General features: G+C 41.0%; 1 protein-coding gene across 1 annotated transcript in view; it reads left to right on the top strand.

Moving 5' to 3' along the window:
- itga3b (integrin, alpha 3b) overlaps positions 1 to 9,960 on the top strand; it is a 115,815-nt gene that overhangs the window by 75,650 nt on the left and 30,205 nt on the right. The gene's annotated exons all lie outside the window — the stretch shown is intronic.

Below are 9,960 nucleotides of genomic sequence, written 5' to 3'. Positions count from 1 at the left end.
TGAATATATTTAAAAATTGCTCATATGCTTTATCTAAGTCTCTGTAAACTGATTCCCAGTTTTGCCCCATAAAATCCTCTTTTAGCCTCCTTACAGCATGTTCATTCGTCACCCTCCTATAGAAAAGATTTGTTTTTGGCCTCTCTTTTCTATACTGGCCATCATAAACCACAAATACTGGTAGATGATCACTAATATCATTTATAAGTAATCCACTTGTCATTTTGCTGTCAATAACATTGGTAAATATATTATCTATTAGTGTTGCATCCTGGGTTGTTACTCTACTTGGTTTTGTAATTTTTGGGTATAAACTACATCTATGTAATGTGTTAATAAACTCCTCAGTTCCTGTGTGCTTGTTAGGATTTAACAAATTTATATTGAAGTCACCACATATGAACATTAATTTATGACTTATTGTCAAGTAATTTTCTTCCATCCAGTCATTAAATTTTCTATGCTGGCTCCATAGAAAAATTTAGCCTTCACCCCTTTGTTCCAGTCTCCTTTGTAGCTTATCACTGTGAAGGGTGAATATGTAGCCTTGGTTACAGCCACACTCTCCTTGAGTCTGCTCGGTTGAGATGCCCTCTCCCATGGATTTTCGCAGGAAGCTCCACCCTAAGCCCGTTTGTTTTGGCTCATGTATGACGGGATGAAGCCACTTTCTTCTATCTGCTGATTATGTCTAGTAAAGCTTCAGGCAGGAAGCCCATTACCTATTGACTCCTTCTGAACACAATCAAATGAATGTTCTGGTGTTTCTAGAAAAGTTTGCAATTTACTTTACTGTTTATGAAGGCTACAGCAGTCCATTCTGATTAAAGTATCAGAATGGACACAGCGGGGATAACAAGAAGTGGCTTTAAGCCCATTGACACTGTCAGGCTGTCGGTGGGCATCTGTCACCCTTGTCTTCGTGGTGTGTCTTGCACCTTTGGCACTAATATAACACTTTAGCAGCTTTTCAGCCAATTTGACATGTTGAATCAGGGACGGACCTTGTCAGTGAGAGAGACCATTCTCATTGGCTGTTCATCTTAGCTAATTAATGTGCAAAAAAAAAAGGTTCAGAAAAGCCCCTTGAGCCTATGGATGTAACTATGATTTCACCCATTTAGTGGAGTTTTTCCTTGTTTTGTTTTTTTTGCCTTCGAGACCTCTTTTCTTCTTCCACAACCAAAAGACCAAGGGCAGAAATAACGGTGTCCCTGTCCAGCACTTCTTCTTTCCTTTTCTGAATGGCAAATACAAATACCGCCACCTGGTGGCAGGGAGAGTTGTTTTCACACAAGTGCAGAACATGTATTGAATGCTAGTTGGCTATTGGCTGTAGTCTGTGTGGTGCATTCAAGTGCAAGCCAGCCCAGACAAAAGTGGCGAGGCAATGTAACAGTTGGGCTATGTCACTGCTGGCTCTGCCATGACTCCACATTGTGATCTTACACAGTGTAAAAAAAAGCACACTTAAACCGCAAGCCTTTTAAGTTCATCAGATAGACCTTTGTTCATTCTAATTGTCATTACATCTTCCAGCTTCCATCTTTCCATGAAGTTAAGTGCACTCTTAAAATTCATATGTCCAAAGCTACTTTTTAAACTTCATGTAACACGTGGACTGGACTAATATAAATAAAATATTAAATATCAAACGGTTTTATTTGTCACCACATTCAGAAGCATGTAAAGGTCCAGACATCCAGAACCTTTTATAGGTGTCTGTTCTGACTTGGTTCAAATGTTCTCCAAAGCGTTTCACCAGAAATCTTTTGTAGGGAAGCAAATCACAGAAAAGTCTTGTGTAAGACATTCACCTAGTTATTTGGTGGGCTTGTTAACACAGTGTAAAGTGCTGTCATTTTTCTAGGCAAGCCTGAGCATGGCAGACGTTGGGAGTTCCCGTTCTGTCCTCTTTTCTCTCCTATAAGTTTACCTAAAAACTCCACCATAGTTTCTCACTTCCATTTTATAAACTTGCAGTCATACCACTTAAATCAAATGTGGCAGAGTGAGTGAATCAGGTTGCAATAAACTCAGTCTAAAGTCACTCTAATCCACCTGACCATGAGTATGTTTCTGCATAAATATTTGGCTGCAGGACGTAAGCGCTCTCCCTCCTACCTCCACTCCCTTATCTCCTGGGCAGGCTTTTGTATTGGATCTGGAGTCCTCAGGGAAACAACGACAAAATGAAGTCTAATCCTGGAAACAAAGGCTATACACCCCGGCTGCTCTACCTAGAGTAGTGATTCTCAGCCATGGGTACTTCTGCAGTACAACTACTTGGGGGCAGAAATTCCACTTTGATTTAAAAAATAAATCGACTAACAATAAATTAGGAAGTAGCTAAATGTAATGGATAAACAGTTAAAACTTTTTAAATAGTAGATAAATGTTCAAAATGGTAAAAGCAAGGAGAAATCTATAAAATGGTTCACTGCAAAAAAAAAAAAAAGCCGTTAAATAGCTGAAAGCGATTGGTAATGTTTAAAACTGATGTGATGTTTTCAGGTTGTCTGTCCTACCACCCATCTGTCAGGCCCATTCTTGTGAACACGATTTGTCAGGAACGCGTTGGGAGAATTTGGCACAAATGTCCGCTTGGACTCGAGGGTGAACTGATTAGATTTTGGTGGTCAGAGGTCAAGGTCAGTCAAATCAAATCAAATCAAATCAAATTTTATTTGTATAGCGCCAAATAACAACAAAAGTCATCTCAGGACACTTTACAAAGTAAGGTCTAGACCTTACTGTTATCACTATTATTACAGAGGGAAAACCCAACAAATCCCCCCTTGAGCAAGCACTTGGCAGTGACCTCATGTCTGTCCTATTCCTGTGGATTGGACAAAGCAGTAATTCTAATTTCATTATGAGTGATTTTCTCAGGTGTTACACTTTACCACCATCATCCACAGTGCTGCGAGATACAAGGGACAGTCTCCCCCAGATAGGCCTCTGCGTTTCCCTTACCGCTGAGTCCCCATCATTGTCCTTTGTTAATGAATGGACATTTAATGATCTGAGAGGGCCATTCAAGTGAGTGGAAAACGTGCACGTTTGTGGAGAACAGTTCCACTTGTCGTAGGAAACAAAGGGTCATTCACACACGCAGTGAAGTGGGACAGCGTGGATTCATACACTGACTTGAGAGGGAGCTGAACACACACCAAGGCCAAGGTAGTTTTTCACACACTTCAGCACAAATCCTTCACGCATAAGCACTTTCACAGGAAAGACGGCCTTTCTACACTTGTTGTTTTAGACCAAAGTTTTACCAAGGACAAACGTTTGAATTATTGTAGAGTTAAACAGTATCCTCATATCTTCTGCTTCTTCATCAGAAAACTGTCACCTGAATACACAAACACAGACTGCAGTATGTTGTTACATTTTATCAGTTTATTAACATTACAGCAGTTTTACTACTAATCAAATCTGAATCGTCTGCCAATCTCCACTCATTCACAACAAACAAAGGGCATTGACCACAGGTTTGGCTTTTAGAAAACCAACACATATGTGTTCAATAAAAAAAACTCCATTCTTTTATGTTCCAACGTTTATTTAAGTCATACAAGCCCAGTCATAAACAAAAAGGCACCATGTGGTTATGAAGGATCCACTACAAACAGGAGATCAAAAGACGACAGGAAAAGAAAACCCTCGGTGTTTACAGGAGGTCTCAGGTATGACCAGAGGAGCTTGCAGGGCTTGGGCATCCAGCCAGTCTATATGTTGTACAGACAGGAAGGAGGCTTTATAAGGAGCACTGTAAATCATAGCAACTTACTTTACCACAGGAGGGAGGACAGGCAGTGTGGGAGTGAGCTAGCGTTGTGTTTACTGGTCAAATTTGCTGCAGTTAGCCTCCAGATTGTGTCATTATTCAATAGTCTGTTCATGAGATTACATTAGGCCTGGTCACAGCTCTATGCATCAGATTTACTGCCCCATATATTCACTTATTATCCTGGGTGAAGAATAGCAAGGCTGTTAGCAATTGGATTAAGTGAATGCAGACAAAAATTTAATTATCCATTTTGTCAATGTGACTTTCCTAGACAATTGCAAGCCAATATCCCTTATCCATTATGTTTCACCCCCAGAGATAAGACTGTTGTGTTAACTAGAATGAACTGTAGCTACATGTGCTTGCTTTTCTGCTGTGAACCTGTAAAGGTGCTGTAGCACTTTCTAAAAGTGTGGACTGTGTGGTCACAGAGACAAAGAACTGCTCCTTTGGCAAACACTGCAGACTAGTGATGGTGTATGCTTCACAAGGTTGCCAGGTATCAAGTTCTGAGTTAATGTGTCCCTTTGACGGAGGTGGAACCCTCTTCTGACCTTGTTGAGCCAATGCGGCAGGCAATCCAGATCTGAAGGAAAACACAGTGAGAGTCCTATAATCACTGAGCTGTAGCTAAAGGTCGTTCCCCAGGGAGATAGCCCCTTCACCCACTCACTCCCCATAAATATCTGTATGTTCTAGCTGGCATATACCCAAACTGCACTAGATGATTAATAAATATTTTGTTTTAGGCATGATGTGGTGGTTATTGCTTCTCTGTATCTCTCAGCCTGAGAAATGGTGCCCAAGGTTATCAGTCCTCTGGGCATAGAGCCAGATGAAACCAGCCAACCCTCAAACATTTCTTTCTTTGCCTATGACTCCTCTGCCCAGAATTGTACATTTGAACAAATGTGTCTCTAAGGCCAAAGGAAGGAATGCTGCCTGCAGTGACTCCTTTATAAATAATTAAACATTACTAAGAGTGAATCACTGAACAGCAGGTGTTTTAATTTCACCATCGCTCTCAATAAATCATTAACTCCGTTACACACTCCTACTGTTGTTAATGCAATACATTTTCTGAAAGTGAGAAAGGTAGAGCGTTTGATATTACTGGCTGTAATCTTCTTTGCTGCCAGTGATTTGTCACATTGCTTTAGAGTGCTTTAAAAACTTTAAAAAACAAGGGGTTGTAGGAATGAACTACTCGGCTCTAACTCCATTACAAGCAAGTTATAAATTCCATTAACCCATGTCTTTTTTTTTTTTTATGCTCTGATACTGGGATTTGTTGTACTTTCTGGCATAACACTGTTGGTTCAAGCCAACCAAACTGTTCCTTTAACAAAAACAAAGACAAACCGTGGAGGGGTCCTTGTTATGCCTGGAGTACTGTATTTATTACATGGGTTGGTGGAATAGCTGGCTAGTCTCTACAACACACTGACTATGCCCTGCTGTCTCCCATCAGCTTGAAAGCTAAAGCTGAAAAACAGGTGCCACTGGACAGTGAGAGAGCGTTCAGAGCCACGCCTTCCTCCGCAGGCTATACATTCCTACACTTAAGTACGAACTTGAGACCTGAAACACAGCAAGACCTTGTGTGGGTCCCAATCCCCTGCTGCATTTCCTTCCTGTCACACACATGCATACACCAAACACTTAAGGAATACACACATGTGGATGCTGAGATACACCCTCTGCATGCAGATGAACAAAAGGCAACACATTTCCATCCATACACACAGAGGAAAAGGTCTGTGTAAACCCCCAAAAGTAATATTTAACATCAGGGAAAAAAAAAAGCTCAGCAATCCAGAGAAGTCATAAAACACAGTGTTAGAGAGGTATCACACATCAGGCCAGATGTTCCATATTTGATGCATTGTATAGTACAGTACGAACATATGTGGTCCAGTGGGGGCTGTGATAATGGCAATTCCATCCTGTATTACATCACATTGAATCTCAAGATTAGTTTGAAAAGCTAGTTTGTAGCAGATACAAGAACTTCCTACAATCATGGGCAGAGCCAGGGGGTGGTCATGGGTGGTGTCATGGTAGCACCAGCCACCCCCACCGCTACTCCTGCCAGACCTTTACAGTTCATAGTGGTCAAAGTTAACTGAAGAAAGCACTGTGTGTGTGTGTCTCATTTTAACACAGTGTATTGTTCGTACATTGATATCACATCCAATCTCTGAGGCCATGTGGCCTATGTCAGAATGGTCAGATTGGAATTTGTTTTTTCAGCATCTCACTCCTCTGCACATGCACATATCACCTGTCCTCATCATTCAGTGTCAGATTTCACAGACCGGTAAAAATAAACAGAGCAACAACAGAAGAGGGGATCAGTGCACACACAAGGACATTTCACATTTGTTTAACATTTATGGAAAACCTTCTGATCAGGCCAAGATGGAGGGAACATGTCATAAGTTCATGAGAAAACTGTGCAGTTTAACCATCGCACAAATGACTTTATTGTTGTTATTGTGCCCATGCGGCTCACATTCAGTTGAATATGCACGTGTGGCATTTTAAGAGTGCAACGGCGTTCAGGACAGATCTGTATCATGTCACTTACAAACATGAATGTGACCCATGAACCAGAACCCTTAAGATAGAAGAGTTATGACACTGAGGGGTCACAAACGGCAGCAGGTCACGTGACTCGCGGCTACACATGGCTTGAAACAGCAGATTCAGATCTGTTGTTTTCTGTAGGGAACAATGTGATTTACCAGCAAATCACTGACTTGAACAGCCTTATAAACTGATTTTGTGTTCTGTTGTAGTTAGCTCTGCTACTTTAGCTATTTAGCTAAGTACCTAATCTATTTAAAGTGACAATATTTGAGACAGTCAAAACGTTTGTAAAACCTGGTTTGACACATTTTGTTAACTTAAAAATTCACAAGTAAAATTTTTTCTATCGATTTCATCTTCTTACTTTAGAAGATAGCAACCAGGCCAGTGTAACTCTATGGCACAGTTTCCAGTGTTTGGAGCTATTCAACATTCTCATGATCTGCCATTACTGTAAAAAACTGTTCTTATTGAGTCAATGACGATGTCATTACTGTTCTTCCTAATCCACTCTGCTATGAACAGGAAAAGTCTGACAAAATATGACAAAAAGATCTGAATTGAACATGTAATGTGAATGTAGAGTTAGAGGATTTAAAATACGTATCATATATGTGTGTATATTTTTTTTGTTTTGGTTTTTTACAGTGTATCTTACCTTCTTTCATGCCAAAAGTGAAGCCAGTGCCAGTTGTTCCCTGCTGTTGTGGACATTTGTTAGGACAGAGATGGCTAATACGACTGTGCCCTCACTATGTGGACTGTCATGTATACAGTACTAACCGTAATCTCCTTCTGTGGAAACAGAAGCTGAGAGTTATTGCATTATTCCTACAAAATCTTGGCATATGGAACAAATTGCCATATTATTTGATTTTGCTAATGTATTATTCATATTATGTTCTAAAATTTGATTTCAGATATGCCAGACAGTTAAAATTACAGCAGGAAAAGATAGAGTTCATTGTCTTGTCTCCCCAGTGGGTGCAAAAGTTCACTTGTTGACAAAGACTCAAAGAAGTGTATGCAAATTATTTTCTGCACAGTAGGACAAAAACATGATAGTGTAACAAAGCAGGTAATTCTCGGGTACTGCATACATGTGTGGTATATCTCCATATGTTTATAAGTTCCTGCTTTGGTGGACAGGGCAAAGTAGATCATGTTTTATTCCAGTGAAAGGTCATCTGAGGCCAGCAAGCGTCCTGGCTAGAGTTTAAACACACATCAGTGTCTTCTTCCACATATGCTACCACCGCTTGGAACATACTGGCTTTATAGCAACTCCCAGCTCCATGGCAACGGCCGGCTCTGCCCTCGCCGGGCAGCGAGCACTTGGTGTGAGAGCATGCTGTTTCATATTCAAGTCCTGCTCTGTATGTTATGTTTGCCAGTCTAGCTAATGTGGATTAATATTCATAGAAATTCAGCATGAGGCTAATCTAGTTATTTTGAAGCCACGGGCATTTTAATTTGGTTTATTTTCATGTTTTCAAGGCTGTGCTGTGCAGTTCTCACTCTCATTCTTTACCAACCCACCGACTGAAGATGTAACACAAAGCCTTCTGAATACATACAGTCACAAGTCAGGGAGTTAAGTGTAATGGGATTATTAAGGAGCATATTTATGCTCCATAACAGTGCTTTCTCCACAGTGCTATACAATAGCCAGTCCATTTCTATTATCACACATTCACATCAGGAACTCCACATTCTGTAGCATCCCACTCCCCCATCACATCAGCCCTCAGCTGCGTTTGTGAGAGAAGAGGTCTCTGTGAAGCCATTTGACATGTACTGTGCAACAAACCACAGAGCAGTAAGAAAGTTGAGCAGGATGATGTTATTAATATGTAGGAATTACCTGTGCAAGTAAATCTATATTAGGAGGCAGAAAGAAAATCAGAGATGATGACTGGAGGAAGAAAGGGGAATTCTGTCATTTGGGGGAGGACACAGTGGGTTTGGTAAAGGGGAAAAAACAGGAAACTGGGAGATAAATTGCAAATTACATTCCATGTGTGTTATGTGGGCTAAAACTGGAGAGAGTTGGAGAGCAGAGAGGACTCTGGGGGCAGCAGCAGCAACTCCATTCGGGTCTTTGTCCCCATGGATCACATTGGCTGGTGTTGGCTTACAGCTGGGGCTGGAAAATACAAATTTAAAGGGCAGAACTCTCTTCTCTTCTCTTTTCATTGCTGTCAGGACTGAAAACTGCTCTTGCACACAAAGTTATTAAACAGTTTTAATACATGTAAAAATGTCACTGCACAACTCTAGGATGCAAATAGTCATTACAGTGATTTACAGTGGGCTGCAGTTATACACCATATGCAAGAGTGTTATCTTTGTTCCTGCCAAACAGAGGAGCGCCGTTTGTTAGTATCATCTATCACTTTTCCAGCATAACACTTTTTAGAAGTCAAAAGGCTGGGCTAAGACCTAGAGGGGTGAAGGATCGGGTGCTCTCCAGAGCTTTTGCAAAATGCATGAGAATCACTCACATAGAGCAAAATAAAGGGGGAGGTCAGACTGCTCCTCTGTTTATTTTAAATTCCTCTCCACTAATGTCTCTGTCAGGACATTTGTCATGGCGGTCAAGCTGGGTCTTCATTTGCCTGATCACATAGATCTGTTCAGCATCAGTGCATGCCTTGAGAAGGCCACAGGATGTTGACACTGTATACACTGGCATGTTGTGCACTCACCTGCTAGAAAATATGAAAATGCAAACACACTTTGTTTGTTTCAACTATGAAAATGTGTTAGAGTCCTAACGTGTAGAGCAGGGTTGTTAAATGTGGCACCAGTAGCCTAATGGTATGCGATGACAGACAGAGGTATGATCTCAGTATGAAGTGAATTTGCACTGCATTCATCAGTTGAATGCACCTTGCTCTGTTGATTGAAGTGGGTTTATTTTTCTTCTGGTTTGTTCTTGTATCTTGGGAGCAAAAGGGAAGTTATACAGTATATGACTTACAGGGAAGTTGCAACATTATGCACGATATTACTAGTTGATAGGCATTATTAACGGGATCTGTAAAAACCTGCAAATAATAAAGTAGGAAAGCCTCAGCAGAAAGTATCCAGGAACATCAATGCCTCTCTGCACACAGAAAGCTTTTGCAGTATGGGATGTGCGCAGTACACTCTATTAGGGCATTCATTCACTGGAAAGAGCTTTTCCCCTGGGTGAGAGAAAGTTCTGGAGTTTGAGAAGATGTACCGTGGGAGTGCAGCTCATCAATTACACAAGGTCAGAAAAATGTCAGATTTTAGCCAGGAGTCAGCCAATAAAGCAGACATGAAGAAAGATCACACACTGCTTTGGAGATGCAAGCAAATGGGGAGGAGACGGAGCTGCAGCTGGTCTCATGACAATAGGGGGTTCCAAAGAAAGACTGGGGAGGAAAGTGTAGGGGGATGCATGGATAAGAAAGCATACTTCACAAAATATCTCTTGTCTGTTCTATGAACTCTCTAAGGGGATTAAGGGTTTAATGAACTGCTGATTGGGAGTCTGTGTGTCTGAGGGATAGGCAATGGAGCAAGGCAGAGAGTGGCTGGGG

Source organism: Monopterus albus, unplaced genomic scaffold, assembly GCF_001952655.1.
Source record: "Monopterus albus unplaced genomic scaffold, M_albus_1.0 scaffold76.1, whole genome shotgun sequence".
Taxonomy (NCBI): Eukaryota; Metazoa; Chordata; class Actinopteri; order Synbranchiformes; family Synbranchidae; genus Monopterus; species Monopterus albus.
Note: the sequence above shows the minus strand (reverse complement) of the source record. Positions and strands in the feature narration are given on the sequence as shown.